The sequence below is a fragment of the Hemicordylus capensis genome, chromosome 5 (genome assembly GCF_027244095.1).
Source record: "Hemicordylus capensis ecotype Gifberg chromosome 5, rHemCap1.1.pri, whole genome shotgun sequence".
Lineage (NCBI taxonomy): Eukaryota > Metazoa > Chordata > Lepidosauria > Squamata > Cordylidae > Hemicordylus > Hemicordylus capensis.
In genome coordinates, this window is record NC_069661.1 from 19972679 (window position 1) to 19989408 (window position 16730).

The window sequence follows — 16730 nt, forward strand, 5'->3', positions numbered from 1 at the left end:
TGGGATGAAACACTCGCCTTTTTGACAGCTTACAAATCTTCTCTAATCAAAGGCAGGGAAGGGATTGTTAGTGACTATATACAGTGGAATTGTTCTGCTGACTTGAATAGAATGCATCCACATCTATTTTGCCACATGTATTACTCTCAGGAGGAAACCACAACAGGCTGTTGCTCACATCATGTGTACTCATGACAAAGCAGATATTTAATTTGTGCACCAGCAAACCCAGGGCAGAATTCCTCCCCCCACTGCACAAAAGTGATTGACCAATGCCATTAATCATCAGATGTGAAACAGCCTTAAGTAGGAACTTGCTACAGCTGCTGAAAACTAGAATCTAAACCTCAAGTCACAAATGTTCAGTGATAGAGATTCCAAGACATCTCTTGATAATTTGTTTCACTGTCTAAATATATTTCATACACACTTTCTGATATTTTAACCAAAACATTTCCTTAGTCAACACAGTCAAGCATATTGAACATATAATGCTTCTATGGAAAATGTTATTAAGACCTGAGCTCAAATCCCCATTCAACCATGAAACTTACTCAGTGACTCGGGGCCAGTATGTGTCTCAGCCTAACCTACCTCACAGGATTGTTGGGAGGATAAAAATAACCATGTACACCACTCTGAGCTCCTCTGAGGAACAGCAGGATATAAAATGCATAAATAAATAAATAAAATGCAGCAGACAAAAAACTTAAACTGAATTAGTTGGTTGTCCATGACAGAGATTCAAGAAACACATTATGGTCATAACTGATAGTTATATATATGTATAAACACACACACACACACAGAGTAAGTATGCTATCATTTCCAGTGAGTCCAAACTATATTAGGAGCAAAATCCTGCAGCTTGGATCCAGAGAACCAGGATTTTCCACCCCTTCCTCCATCCAGTAGCCCTAAGAAAGGAAAGGTGGTGCCATCGAGTTGGTGTCGATTCCTGGCAACCACAGAGCCATGTGGTTTTCTTGGTAGAATACAGGAGGGGTTTGCCATTGCCTGCTCCCGTGCAGTGTGAGATGATGCCTTTCAGCACTTTCCTATATAGCTGCTGCCCAATATAGGAGTTTCCCATATTCTGGGAAACACATCAGTGGGAACCAACAAGCTCCTGCTCTCTAGGCAGGCTGCTTCAACGTTGTGTAAGAGCCCCCTGCAAAACCAATCCTCAAAGCTGTGGGACCCCTAGAAATAGTGTAGGGCACTGCATGATGGGGTTGCTGACAGAGAAGAATAAACTGAAACCCAAGCCCTCAGGGCCTTACAAATCCCAGCACCAGGGAATCATGGCTCCTAGAAATTTAACTGTAGTGCTAAGACTAGGATATTTATTGGGAGAGTTATTTAATGAAATCTTTATTTTATTAAATAGCCCTGAAAACCTGGTTTCTGTTCTAGGCATTCTAAAGCGAATAAAGAGAACCCTATTTACCCTCTCACTCAACAACGCCCATCACTAAGTCTGGTAATTTTGTCAAGTGTCCATTGTTTAGCTCCTGAATTTTGGGACTGGCTCCTAGATCCAAAGAAAGATTGTCAAAGCTAGGGATGTGCACAAACCAGTTCGGAGGCCATTTTAGAGGCCTCCAAACTGGTTCAAATGCCAGGGCCAGTTCGACATTCCTAGACCCTGGGGTTAGCACTTTAAGGGCGGGGGAAGGGTGCACTTACCCCTCCCACCACTTTTCCCCCACCGGTGCTGTATTTTTCTAAAAACCTTCAGGGTGGCAGCATACCCCCCTGCCACCCTGTTGCCCTCATCAGCCGGAAGTGCAGGGCGCGCATGTGCTTGTGTGTGTGTGCATGCACACAATGGGCGCATGTGCTCCTGGTACTTCCGGCCAATGAGGGCAACGGGGCGGCAGGGGGGTATACTGCTGCACTGAAGGTTTTTAGAAAAATACGGCGCTGGCAGGGGGAAAGCAGCAGGAGGGGTAAGTGCACCCTCCCCCCCACCGCACTTAAAGTGCCAACCCCAGGGCCTTCAAACCACCCAACCATGGTTCCATGCACATCCCTAGTCAAGGCCTGACATCCTCACTTCGCATAAGCAGAAGTGCCATTCTGCTGTAGTTGGAACCTCAAGGCCTGACATCCTCACTTCGCATAAGCAGAAGTGCCATTCTGCTGTAGTTGGAACCCAATCCTATGTTTAGAAAACGGCTAAGAAATAAACGTGGAGAGTATCATTTTTCAATGATGAGCACGACTGCCAAAAATACTGTGTACTCTAGAACTGCAGAAAACCTATATCTCAAGACTTTGCAATGGGCTGGATTGTATAGAACGGTAACCCTATGTGGCCCACCATATTATGGAATGCTACTCAACAACAGTGCCTTACTCTTTATTTTTAAACCATGAATCAAACAGCCTGCAAGTGCTCATGCACCCAGTTTTGGAAACCAGTACAGTACTTGTTCACCATAGTCTGCAGTTATAGCTCTAGCACAGCAGATACATGTATTATTTCTATACAAGCAACTAAAGTTCTGAAACAATTATTTATGAGTGAACTTCACTGTACCCAACTCAGAAATTTTGTGTACATAGGAATCAGGTATAGCAATTCTCTTTTCTTTTCACCTTAATAATACACAACATTCAGGACACTCAATATAAAATGTGAGAGAGATGGAATTAAGCCACAAAAGGTATTAATACAGAATCCTGCACTCAGGTCACTGCAGTCTTCACAGCACAATGGAACATTTCAACGAGCTTATGAAACACATGCTGCAAAACAAACTTGCAGGGATTTTGTACTGATGGCCATACAATATTTATAATCAATAGCCACAAAGGCTCTAAGCCAAGACCTAAATCTTTTAAAACCAAGTCACAGTCCCTTAACCATTAGACATATCTCTGTGGATCATCTGGATAGTGGCACACAGAAATCTACCAACAATAACCATTACAAGATTGGCAGCTAACAATCAGACAGCTCCTCTAGAACAATTAACAAGGGTATTATCTTAGCTCAACTCGTCATTTCTTAAAGCCATTCCAGTTCCTATTATGACCAGTCACTCATTCCTTGTCTCTCTGCCACAAGCAAAACAGTATTCCTTCACCCTCCTGCACCAATTTTGACTTAACAGCCTTCCACAAATACATTTTTAATCCACTATAGATATGCCATGCAAAGCACTTCATAAAAACCACAACAAACCACCCCGACCCACAGGGACTGGATGCCTTTTGTTATTTTCCTTTATCGTACTGCAGGGCACGGTGGGAAGGTTGGGATTGATTCTGAAAAGGTTGTATTTCTTTCTCTCGTCCCTCCTCCAGTTTCCCAGCATCTCAGTGGAACAAAACGGTCACCCTCAGTTTAACAAAGGTAAAAAGACAGCATGCAGTCTGGAGAGGGTTAAAAGCAACCACTGCAGGGCCAGGAAGAGGAGCGACTGTCAGTGTTTCCATGGGCCCTTCCGTCCCTCTCCCGACAACCAGAGGCGGCTTCTACAGACCCGGGTGGCGGTGGGTGTTTTTTTAACCTTAGGCTGAAACAGACCCAGCCTTTGATTCGTCTCGCTCCCCCTCTCGTTTTCAAAGCCATTTCCTCGAAACAAGGCCCATCGCATCCCGTGCAGATCCCAAAGCGGGCAGCAAGTGGAAACACAAATCGAATTGTGCAGAAGAAAGCATTTTTCAGCCCAACAGGAAGTCGGGCTCCCCGGCTCTGATCCCACCACGTCTGTTTCAGGGAGACCTTTCTGCCTTCCTCCTCCTGCTGCTGCTGCAGCCTACCATATAAGCAGTGCGGGCAACTAACTACCCCTCGCCACTCCAAGACCAGGCACGGGAGCAGGGGGCAGAGAACAGCAGGATGAGAAAGCACTAGCAGCAGGAGGCGGCGGCGGCGGCTCCTGCGGTAGCATCCCTGGGAAGGAGGCGAAGGAGAGTTCGGAGCAGCCGCTGCGGCCTAGGCAGAGAATGAAAGGGGGAAAGGGGAGGGGGCGCCCCCCGCCGCCCCAAGGCCAACTCTGGTCCGCGGGGGCCAGAGAGCCATAGTAGGGGAAGGGGGAGGTGGAAGCGGCGGAGGAGGCTTCCCCCTGGACGGGGACGCGACGAAACGGCCACCGGAGGGAGGGCTGCTGCGGCAGCGGCGGCTACTCACCGAGGTGGTGGTGGTGTCGCCTAAGGGCAGCGGCGGGAGGCGGGGGAGGGTGGTCGCTCCGTGGCTGCCCCTCTCCAAGCGGCGGGCGGGCGGGGAGGGGGTGCTGCTGTTCGGGATCCGCCCCACCGGAGACTGAGCGCTGGCGGCTTCTGTGATCGCCAAAGGACTTGCCGTTGGGGTGTTTTTTTAAAAAAAATAATAAATAATAATAAGAAGAAGAAGAATAGGAGCTCCGGCTCTAAGGAAGGAGGACCTGGGCGGCAGAGGGGGCTGTCCGTCTCCCCCGCGCTCTTCCCTGCTACGGCGAGGAGGAGGCTGCACAGCCCAGGCGAGGAGGGTCGCGGCAGCGCCGGCTGCCCTCCGTCGGGCTCCCCTCGGCTGGCAGCTCCCGGCGTCGCTTCCTCCCCATCAATCAAGGCCCCGCCGGGCCGTGCGTACAATCCCGGGGAGCGGGAAGAGGGCGGCGCTGTCGCTGGGGCTCCTGCTGCCCTCGTCGCCGCCGCCGCCGCTGCCCCCGCAGCCGCTGGTGGCCATTTTAATTCGCCTGCTCCGTCCTGCCTCCTCTTGGCGGTGCCTCCGTTGCTGCTGCTGCCGCGGTTCCCTCTCTTCCCAAGTGCTCGCTCCCTCCTCCTCCTCTCCTCCCGCCTCCTCCTTCCTTCCTTCCTTCACGCCCGCTGCTGGAACCGGCTCTTTCAGCCCGCCTCTCTCCCGTCCCCTCACAGAGCAGCCGCCCCCGGCTACCCCCCTCTCTCCGGCGGCGGCGCTGCCCCTGCTGGCCTCGCGGACCCTCCTCCCAGGCCCCCTCCGCTTGGATCGCAGAGGGGGCCCGCCGCCGGTCCCGTCCCCCGCCCGCCCCCAGCTACTGCTTTTAGAATGACTTGGCCAAGAGTTGGGGCTGGCCTGTGGTTCACACTAAACCCCGCTGCTCCCTTTGTGATCTCCCCATAATTGGAGCCCCGGCTCTTTCTTTCCCCACTGCTGCCCCTCTCCAGTTGAGGGGGCGGGGAGGATTGGTACCACCACAGTCTGGGGGTTGGGGATTCTCTTTCCCTGTCTCACTCCTGAAGTGGGGAGAAGGAGATGGGCCGCTCAGGAGCGTAACTATAATAGCGCAAGGGGAGACAGTTGTCTGGGGGCCCACTGCCTTGGGGGGGCCCCTAGAGGCAAGTCACATGACTGACTCCCCAGCTGCGCACCCACCCGGGCTTTCCTTCAGTTGTATATACCCTCCGAAACTGATGTGAGTGTTAAGACCTGGAGCTACCAGAACAGCATGTCTTTCTCTAGTACCATGAAATGACTTGCATTGTCTACAATTTACAAAACCTTTAAAAAAATAATTTAGGATGATCTATTACACAGCACATCGAGGATAGATAGATAGATAGATAGATATAAATTTTACTATTTCTTTACTTCATGAGCTGAGCTTCTGGGGGGGGGGCATTTTAAAATCTTGTCTCTGGGCCCACTCCAACCTTGCTACGCCCCTGGGGCCGCTATAGTTAGTGCTTGGCTGTCGAGGGTTTCTTCTCCTGCCTGCCTCTGTTTCTTTCCAGGACAGGAGGCCACTGCTGTGCCATGTCCATCCTTCCAAAGCCTGCAACCTGCGCAGTTCCAGCATGACCTTTAATTTTTATTCACTATACTAGTGAGATGAATTCCTTCAACCTCATGGGCAATACACCTATTGCATTTATAGAAAGAGATACACAGGCTGCCTGTCGGATTGTCAAGGGGGCCAACAACCATAACATCTATCTGGTAAAACAACATGAATATAATACCAGGAAATGATTTTAAAAAGCAATAATGTTGAAATTATCAGCACCAGATCACTTTGTTCCCTGCCTCTTCTTTTGCTGCCTGCCCTGTTTTTAAATTTTATATTGTAAGCTCCTCAGGACAGGGGTCTGATCTCTTGTATTTTGTAAAGTGCCAAACACATTGATAGAGCTATTATAATAAATATATGGCCTGCAGGCCAGAGGTTGCCGGTTCAAATCCCCACTAGTGTGTTTTCCAGACTATGGGAAACACCTATATTGGGCAGCAACAATATAGGAAGGTGCTGAAAGACATCATCTCATACTGCACGGGAGAGGGCAATGGTAAACCCTTCCTGTATTCTACCAAAGACAACCACAGGGCTCTGTGGGCGCCAGGAGTCAACATCAACTTGACAGCACACTACCTTTTACATAGGTGAGTGAGTAGCAACACCAACTTTTTATGCAGGCTGGTTTCCATCACTTGGTCCCACCAACCCACCCACCCCTGCCTGCTCCATGCTTCCTTACTCTCTCCAATCCATTATTTGGAGGAACCCTTCATTCTGACCTTTCTTCTAGGGATGTGCACAGAAATCTTCGGCGCTGGCGGGGGTAGCACTTTAAGGGCGAGGGAGGGTGTACTCACCCCTCCCGCCTCATTTGCCCCGCCGGCACACTGTTTTTTTTAAGCCCCTTGGAGCGGCAGCGTTCCTCCCTGCCGCCCCGTTTGCCCCGTCGGCCAGAAGTGGCCGGAAGTTGCGCGTGCGCCCGTCGTGCGCACACACACACACACGGCAGAAGGGCGCACACGCACGCAACAGGCACACGCGCACTCGCCACTTCTGGCCGACGGGGCAAACGGGGTGGCAGGGAGGAACGCTGCTGCCCCGATGGGCTTTAAAAAAACAGCGCGCCGGCGGGGGGAATGCGGCGGGAGGGGTGAGTACACCCTCCCCCGCCCTTAAAGCGCTACCCCCACCGGCGCCGAAACTGCCCACAGTGCCGAAACGTTTCGGAGGCCTTCATAATGGCCTCCGAAACGTTTCGGGCACATGCCTACTTTCTTCTCCAAGTTCTGCACAGCCACTCAGTCAAGGTGCCAGGTGATAGCTGTCGCTCACCTCTGTATGCACAGTAGGTGGATTTCTTTGCCCATTAGTAAGGCATGAAAATGGGGCTGAGATTAAGATATTGTAAATTGGAAACCACTATTTTTCAAGCAGGGGCTGCTCTGGCAAAAACAACAACCCTGCACTGTGCTGACCTCTGCACAGTGCTGCTCGTTTCTCGGTGCTGGGAAAGCCCTTTAAGAGTGACACAGCCCTCTCTTCAGGAAAGAAGTGAAAAGGGCTACAGCTCCAAATACTCCATGCCGGGGCAGAGCTGCTGGTGTTCAATGGTGTCCCTTGAACATGGGACCCACTGCCCTCAGGGGCTCTTCCCCTTCCACCCCCCTCCGACCTCCACAAGAAACGCACCGTTTGCCCCCTTTACCAGAACTAACCGGAAGTATCAGGAATGTGCTCAGAACTGGGTGGGGGCGGCTCAAAGGTGGGGTGGTGCTGCTGCTTTAAGGGCGGGAGAAGGTGCACTTATTCCTCCCTCCGCTCTTCCCCACCAGCACTCCGTTTTTAGTAAGTCCATGGGGTGGCAGCGTACCTCCCTGCCTGCCGTCCCATTTGCCCCCATTTACCAGATATACCCAGAAGCAGGGGCGTAACTATGATAGGGCAAGGAGAGGCAGCTGTCTAGGGGCCCTCCAGAGACATGTCACATGCCTCCCCCCACCCAGCGCCTGCCGCAGCTGCTTCTTGATTGAATCATTTTATTTTTTAAAAAAATATATCCTTGTTCACGCGAGCGCCGTATTTCCTTGTCCCCCCCTCCCTCTCCACCCCTTTGCCTTGTTGGCCCCCCCCCATCCATTGGCTGGCGGCACCCCACGTGATCAAGAAAGGGAAGGCACATGACTGGGTGGGTTGACTCGGCCACCAAGCAAGGAAGAGGAGGTCATTGTAGCCCGCAGCTGCCAGTCTAGCTAGCCTAGAAGAAGAATCTTTTTTAAAAATCAGTTCTGTTCTTCTAAGTTACTTAAAAAGACATGGAGATGGAAGAGCCACGGTGGGACTCGGAGGAGCCCTCAGGTTAGCTTTGAGAATGTTCGTCGTTGCCCATTGGGCATTGATTGGGGCATTCTGGCCCACTTGCCCCCGCCCGCCAGCCCGCTGCATGTCTGGCAGTCCCTTTTTTTTTTTTATCGCTCTTTACCATAGAATGTCGTTTAAACCTAAGGCAGCATGCTAATAAGGTGCTGGAAACAACTTATGCAACAAGGATGAGGGTGGGGGAGAGAGAAGCAAAGGAGCGCACACCACCCCAAATCTCCCTGCAGAACTTTTGGCATGCTCACGGGTTGCACTTTGCTAGGCTTGCAAACCCCAACCCCAGCCGCCCCTAGCTCCCCGCAAAAGCATGCATCCTCCCCCCCCCCCCACACACACTTTTTTTTTAACAGCCCAAACAAATCTTGCAACAGCAACAAAAATCAAAATCAAATAAAGGTAGCAATTATTGCACAGTTATTTGAAATCTTGGGGAAAGATATAAAAGATCTTCTGCATTGCAATTGATCTCTCCCTACCATGTGGTTTTGCAGGTCTTAAAAGCAAGTAGAAGGCAGTAATGGGGCAGGAAGGCATTTTGAAATCTTGTCTCTGGGCCCACTCCAACCTTGTTATGCCCCTGCCTGGAAGTATCTGCTGGCACATACACATCATGCCCATCGCGCGCGTGCCCTCACCACACACACCAGCACGTCAGATACTTTCGGGTTAAATAAAAACTCCATAAAAATCACATTAAAACATTAAATTCAGTTAAAACAGTAAAAAACATAAAACAACAAAAAGCAACCATGAAAAAGAGACATTATTAGAAATTATTCATTAATTTATGAATAAATTAAAAGTACTTATTGTCTCCTTGCATTTATTTTGCCAGAGTTTGTGTTCCTTTCTATTCTCTTTATTTTGACAGGACTCCCACTTTCTGAAGAAATTTTTCTTCTCTTTTGTAGTTTCCTTGAATCTACTTGTTAGCCATGATGGCATCTTTGGTGGTACCTTTCCTTCTTTTTGGTATACATTCTGGGTTTCTATTTTTGTGGTTTTAAATAAGCTCCATGCGCTCTGAATGTCTATTTATGCAGGCAACTAGAAATGCAGTCACATAGTTCAAGTTCAGAGCAGCAATCATTCTGTCACTGTAACATGAAATTTTGTCCTTAGCAGATTATTTCTTTTTAATATAGTTTTTATTTTGCTGAGTTTCAAAACACAGAGTTGCAGGTTTCCACATCTCTTCTTGTGACTGTTAATTTTGGTTTGGGCTGAGATGTTCTGTTTTTGAGTTACAATGGAATGGCTTTTTAAAAATGATTTATTTATTTTTTTGTTCTTTTTCTTGAATCCAGTTAGAGTATGACTGTATTTGGATGGCAGTGTTTGGGAATGGAGTCAATTATAGAATCCAACAGAATACATGTGTATCTAGTTATTACACATTTTTCCAGCACATGTTTTCAGCAGTACATTTTCTATCATATTCCTCAGATAACTCTTACAATAAATCCCTGGTTTAATATATTTGGATTTCCCTCTGTCCCAAATATTTGTCTGAGAGAGCTTCTACAGAGTTGAAAAGAAGTTCAGGACTGTTTTCTTTGCATTCCATAATACAGACTGTGTATTACAATTACTCCCAAATTGCACAGTGCTACCAATTCCACTGAGGACAGTTACTTTATGTTCACTGAAGATGACTTTAATCAGAGGCAGGTGATGCCACCAAAAACTGCAGAGCCGCAGGTCCCACCCACCCTGCCAAGCCACATTTCTCTTGTTTCCACCCACTCAGAGCTGCCTCCATGTGTTCCACCCCAGTGATGCCCACACAAGGCCTGGAAGGAAATGCTATTGCCCTCCAGATCAAAACACTGACAGTGACTAGGAATTCCAGGAAGAAATCAGGGAGGTGTCAAGGAGAGGCAGGGCAGTAATAATGGATGACTTCATTTACCCACACATAGACTGGGTAAATTCAAAGTCAGGTAATGACAAAGAGGTCAGATTTCTAGAAATGCTGAATGACTGTGCCCTAGAACAGTTGGTCTTGGAACCAACCTGAGATAAGGCAACCTTTGACTTAATCCTGAATGGCACCCAGAATCTAGTGCATGATGTCAGTGTCATTGACCCTTTAGGGAACAGTGACTATCATGCAATCAAATTCAGCATACATGCAGGGAGAGAATCACCAAGGAAATCTAACACAGACATTTTGAATTTTAGAAGAGGAAACTTCTCCAAAATAAGGAGTATGGTGAAAAGAAAGCTGAAAGGGAAAACCAGGAGAGTCACTTTGCTCCAGAATGCATGGAGTTTAGTCAAAACCACAATACTAGAAGCCCAGTTAGACAGTGTATCCAAAAGGAGGAAAGGTACCAATAAGTCCAGGAGCATGCCAGCATGGCTAACAAGTAAAGTCAAGGAAGACATAAAAAAGAACAAGATTTCTTTCCGAAATTGGAAGGCCTGTCCAAATGAAGAGAACAGAAAGGAACACAAACTCTGGCAAAAGAAATGCATGGTGACAATAAGGGAGGCAAAAAGAGAGTTTGAAGAACATTTAGCTAAAAGTACCAAGGGGAATAACAAAAACTTCTTTAAATACATCAGAAGCAGGAAACCTGCCAGGGTGGCGGTTGGACCATTAGACAATGAGGGAGTGAAAGGGATTATTAAGGAGGATATGGATGTTGCAGAGAAGCTAAATATTTGTGTCCGTCTTAACGGCAGAGGATACTGAGCATATACTTGTTTCTGAACCAGGCTTTTGGGGGATGGAGGCTAAAGAACTGAGTCAGATAGAGAAGTAGCAAAAGATGATGTTCTAAACTGTCTGGAAAAACTGAAAACTAGCAAATCAGCAGGGCCGGATGGCATCCATTCAAGAGTGCTCAAAGAACTCAAATGTTAAATTGCCGACCTCCTTGCTAAAATATATAACTTATCCCTGCAATCAGGCTCTGTACCGGAGGACTGGAAAGTAGCAAATGTAACATTGATTTTCAAAAAGGGATCCAGGGGCGATCTGGGAAATTACAGGCTGGTTAGCTTAACATCCGTTCCAGGCAAAACAACGCCCTGCTGGGAAAGAACCAGAATGACTTCTGCAAAGGTAAATCTTGCCTCACAAACCTTTTGGAGCTCTTTGAGAGTGTCAGCAAGTGGGTGGATGAAGGTGATCCAGTTGACATAGTATACCTGGACTCCCAAAAAGCTTTCAACAAAGTTACTCATCAAAGATTCCTGAGAAAACTTAGCAGTCATGGGATAAGGAGACAAATACGTGTGGATTGCTAACTGGTTGAAGGACAGGAAACAGTGGGTAGGTATAAATGGAGTGTTTTCACAATGGAGGGAAGTAAGAAGTGGGGTCCCCCAGGGATCTGTACTGAGACCGGTGCTTTTTAATTTATTCATAAATGATCTAGAATTTGGGGTAAGCAGCGAAATGGCCAAATTTGCAGATGACACCAAACTATTTAGAGTAGGGGAATCCACAACAGATTGTGAGGAGCTCCAAAAGCATCTCTCCAAACTGGGTGAGTGGGTGACAAAATGGCAAATGCAGTTCAATGTTGGCAAGTGTAAAGTGGTGCACATTGGAACGAAAAACCCCAACTTCAAGTATACATTGATTAGGGGTGTGCACGGAACCGCGGAGCTGCGGTTCCGCACTGAGGTGGGGGGTTCCAATAAAGATAGGGGGGCTTTACTTACCCCTCCCAACAAAGGCACCATATTTTTGTGAGCAATCGGGCGGCAGGATATCTCCCTGCCGCCCGCTTCAATCCCTGCTTGGCGCAGCGCGGCTCCTCCTTTTGTATACAGAATCGGGCGGCAGGATAGCTCCCAGTCCCTGCCGCCCCCTACAAAGCCCCGCTCGGCTGGCGGCCGCCCCCTTCAAGCCCCCTGAAGCCCCCAAGAAGACCCCTGCCGCCCCCTTCTTGCTAAATTTCTTCCCATTGCAAGAGGACGACAGGAGAACTCCCTGCCGTCCCCTTCCCCTTTGCCGGCTGGGCTGCAAATGGCTTCTAGGAATAATAGGCATCACAATAGGCATCAGGGGGGACTTCCCTAGAGAAAGCACAAACGGGGTGCTACAACCATGAAGACCCTCTTTCCAGTTGCCACCTGCTTAATCTCAGAAGGTGGGAACCAATGGAGAGCTTTTTACAAAACCTCTGTGCACAGGCAGGCTGATATGAGAATATGCAAGCGTCCAGGAGGTTAGTAACAATAACCAGCTTAACCAGCTCCAGCAAACCCAGGAACAATAGCCATTATCTACATTCCCTTCTTCTGCTCTGTAAAATGTATTAAAGGGGTGGGCAGTTAGGGATAGGACAATAATTCAGTGGCAGAGCATCTGCTTTGCATGCAGAAGGCTCCAGGTTCAATCCCTGGCATCTCCAGGTAGGGCTGGGGAAATCTCTTGCCTGAAACCTAGGAGAAGCCACTACCATTCAGTGTAGACAATACTGAGCTAGATAGACCAATGGTATGACTTGGTATAAGGCAGCTTCCTATGAAATGTGTAGCGTGATGTCATCACATGGGTGTTTCTCTGCTCCCAGTTCATGTAATAAGCTGCCACATACAAACAGATATCCACTTGTTATCTCCGTATCACAGAGAGAATGGTCAACTATTTCAAGTCTTTTTAAATTTTTATGTCCTATTTTCCCAACAGTCGGGGCATACTGCACCTACTGGCACAAAAGCCCTTTGTGTCACAAAGCCTTTTTTCAAAATGTTAAAAGCATTAAGAAAAACCTAACCCAATAAAACCACTACCAGAATCCACAAACCAAACAAAAGGTAGGCCTTCACCTCTTGCCTGTGGGCTTCTCAGAGGCATCTGGTGGGTCACTGTGTGAAACAGGATGCTGGACTGGATGGGCCTTGGGCCTGATCCAGCATGACTGTTCTTATGTTATTATGTTCTAGAACTGGCATAGCAACACCAAATATATTTTGTAAAGCAATCAGAAAACAATAAACAATATCCAGTAATTTGGTTTTTTTAAACTGTAAAACACTTTACTATCATTTAAATACCTTGCACAAGAGCCAAGTGGTCATTGGAAGATCATTCACTGATCATTGGAAGAAGGATGTAGTAAGACCCAACTAGACATCCAGCGGGAAATCAAAAGGCATTGGGGCCATCACAGAGAAGGCCCTGCTTCTAGAGGGTGCCCACTTGATATCAGCATCTGAACCAGCGCATCAGATGTAGAACTTAGAGAGCTAATGGCTAAGGTTCAACCACCAAATCCCTGGCTCAGAGTTCCCAGTTTTAGCCAGGGCATCTCTCTATTTGATTACCTCAGGGAACAAACAGCATGATCTATAAATCATAAACCAGTTAAATCAGAACACGTTGATATCTTGTCTACATTGATAGTATAATATAAAGCAACTAGTGAGCCCGGGCGCAGAGCAACTGCGCCTCTAGTTGGGCCAGGCCATCCCGCCGCCGCTGCCTCCTCCCGGCCGGCGGGGCTTCACCCACCATCCGCCCACCTCCTCAACACGGCCATCATTTCCCTCCCAATGGCAGGTGTGGCAGGCAGGCACTAGTAATGGCCTCCCTGCCACCCTACCGCTTTCCGCAGTGCCCTCACACCGGCTCAAGCTCCTTGGCGCGTTTTGAGGCGGCGTACCACCACCTGCCCCCTATTGCCGAATTCCCTGGTGCTTTATGTTGCAGCCCTCCACAAACTCCGTCCCCAGTCCCCAAACTCCCTGCTTCATGACCCCAGCCGGCAAACTCCCTGGCTTTCCGAAGCGGCCGCCCGCACTCCTCTCCGGCTGCTGCCTTCTTGCTTTCCGAACTCTCATGTGCTGTCAGCCAATTGCCTCCCCGCTCCCCTGTCAGCCAATCGCCTCCTTTCTGCCACGTCCCCATGCATGGCCCATCTCCGAGAGGAGAGCTGGTCTTGTGGTAGCAAGCATGACTTGTGGTAGCAAGCATGACTTGTCCCCATAGCTAAGCAGGGTCTGCCCTGGTTGCATATGAATGGGAAACTTGATGTGTGAGCACTGCAAGATATTCCCCTCAGGGGATGAAGCCGCTCTGGGAAGAGCAGAAGGTTTCAAGTTCCAAGTTCCCTCCCTGGCTTCTCCAAGATAGGGCTGAGAGAGATTCCTGCCTGCAACCTTGGAGAAGCTGCTGCCAGTCTGTGAAGACAATACTGAGCTAGATAGACCAATGGTCTAACTCAGTATATGGCAGTTTCCTATGTTCCTTAGAGAAATAAGTTTATAGATACTGCCTTAAAATTGATCTGACCTACAATGTCCACAATGTACAACATCTGACAATTCGTATCAGTGCCATTAGCAATTCTGTTTTAATGTAAAACCTCACTAATTTGAACTGGGAAAAATCTTTAACACGAGCTAAAAATGACTGAGCATCTGAATTGTCAGCTCAACTATCATGATTTTTATCTGTGTTGACCAACGGCTTCTGTTGACTCCACTCTGTCGTTCTGCCTGGCACAAGAGGTGATAGAAGATGAGTTTTCAGGCAAGACAATTTTCAGCTTTGTACAATTCCTTTTTGCTTTGGGTGTCTTGTTTTGCTTTGCTTTGTTAGCTTAGTTAAGCTAGTTTTTACAATTCTCCCTGAAATTGTTCTAAGGATATAAAATAACATAAAATGGTATAAAATTGACATCAGTGAAGTCAAATCAGCTTATATCCAAGAATTCCCGCATAACTGGTTTGTCAACTAGAGAAGAAACGGGAGCAGACAGCTCCTTGGAGACAGCCCCGAAAGCACTGCCCAAAATAAATTGCATACCTTTTCCAGAGGCAATCTTCTTTTGAATACCGGGATATGGTTTCCTTTGAAGACCTTGCAAGCTTTCCACCAAGAAAGGCCTAAAGCACCAAAATCATATACCCTACTGCATACAACCCTTGAGAGTATGTGGTAGAATCCTGCCCTTGTAAGCAGGAAGGAATCTTCTAGCGAAGAATATGCCTGCCAGCATCCCTATTCCCTTTTAACTGAGCTGGCAGGAAGAACAATTGGCCCCAATTCAGCAGAACAGGCAAGCCAGTAGCTTAGCCTGTCATGCAGCATCTAACTCACTCACTGAAGCCTTACAATACTTGCTTCTGTCTAAGAGCAATGGCATAAAAAATGCCCTCGTTAAGTTGCTCAGAATGTTTCTCTTAATTGCACGTAGTAGCAGTGTATGGCATATACAAGAACACATTATATAAATTGCCCTGTCATGATTTAGGAAGAAAAGCATCACTATCAGAGGAGCAAAATTCTCTAATAGCCTTTCTTGAAAAAGTTCCTGCCATTAAAAAGAAAAAACTTATTTATTTTTTAAAACCATGGATAAATTATTCACAGATATTTTGTATCATGTGCAGGCAGCCTGAACCTATCTATATTTACTCAGAAATATCCCACTGTGTTCAATGGGACTTACTCAATAGACATGTGCACAGAATTGCAGCCTTAATCCAGAGCCTCAGAGGTTAAAATATAATGTCCTACATTATTTGGAGCATCAGGAACTGCTGGACAGAAAGCATCCAAAACCAGCTAACATTCTAATACATTTTATTTAAAAGGCCTAGGAGGGGACAGTGCTCATCAGAAAGCTTTTCTTCGACCCTAAAGGCTCAACTGCATCCTGTTCTAGTGTGGGAGAGTTAAGTAGATGGTTATTTATCCAGAAGATGAATTACGTTCTACAGACAGTGGCTGACATACAGAGCAAGGATGCACCAGTGCAGTGCGAGGGCAGCAAAACGCAACTTCCTAACTACAGAGGTGAACCTAGGTAATTTTGGAGCCTGGACCTAAAGGCCTTTGGAGCCACCACCACCCTGCCCCCCACCGCCAACTCTAGCTGCAAGTTAAGCATCACCCTGAAAAGAATCACTACCAGCTTGGGCAATCTACTGTCCACCCACCATTACTATTGGGGGCACTCAGTTTATCATGCTATCACCTCGATCGGACCTTTTGCTGATCCATCCAGCTTACCTTGTACCCATAAGAAGTTGGACCTATGGAGAAACCCTTCTTGTGGTCACCCCTCCCCCTAGAAATCTCCACAACTCTCCTGCATCCCCAGAAGTCCTGTCATCAGAGGCATATCTAGGGGAAAGAGCACCTAGGGCAAGCACTGAAATTGCACCCCCTCTCCAAACATCTGACACCCATCTTTCAGATAACTTTATTATAATATCAGCTGGAAAATACAAATCAAGCTCGCTAATCTTTTAAAAGTTCAAAAACTATTTAGCAGTGGACATAGCCAGACCAAAAAATGCCTGAAAACTACAAATTTCAGTATGCTGGGGCTCATGAAATACCCAAATACTATGTGGAGGTGTACTTGGAAAACTAAACAGAAGTGCCTATCTAATTCTCTACTATGCACTGTAGCATCACTATTACATAAGTTTTAAAAATAAATGGAGAATTTGACTTTTCCGAGATATTCTAAAAATAATTAAAGGAGTAAACTGTGTCACTGCTTGGAATATATTCTAGTATTTCAGAACGACAGTTCAAATGAGAGAAAGAGAGCAAGAAACTCCCAGTGGGCCTTAATACTAAGGATTTCACACTGATTCAAAGACAAACTCACCATTAATAGCCATATTATTAAGACATCACATTTAACTCATTTATCACAAGAAGCAAAA

The 16730-nt window shown here is 47.4% G+C and overlaps 1 protein-coding gene across 11 annotated transcripts in view; it reads right to left on the bottom strand.

Moving 5' to 3' along the window:
- WDFY3 (WD repeat and FYVE domain containing 3) overlaps positions 1–4890 on the bottom strand; it is a 256663-nt gene extending 251773 nt beyond the window's left edge. For 6 of the 11 annotated variants that reach the window (XM_053255723.1, XM_053255717.1, XM_053255716.1 and 3 more), the window contains exon 1: positions 4145–4890. The gene's annotated coding sequence lies outside the window, so the exon portion shown is untranslated. The remainder of the gene's footprint in view (positions 1–4144) is intronic. The other 5 variants (XM_053255719.1, XM_053255725.1, XM_053255721.1 and 2 more) reach the window with 1 other exon arrangement.
- Between the last annotated feature and the right edge of the window lie 11840 nt (positions 4891–16730).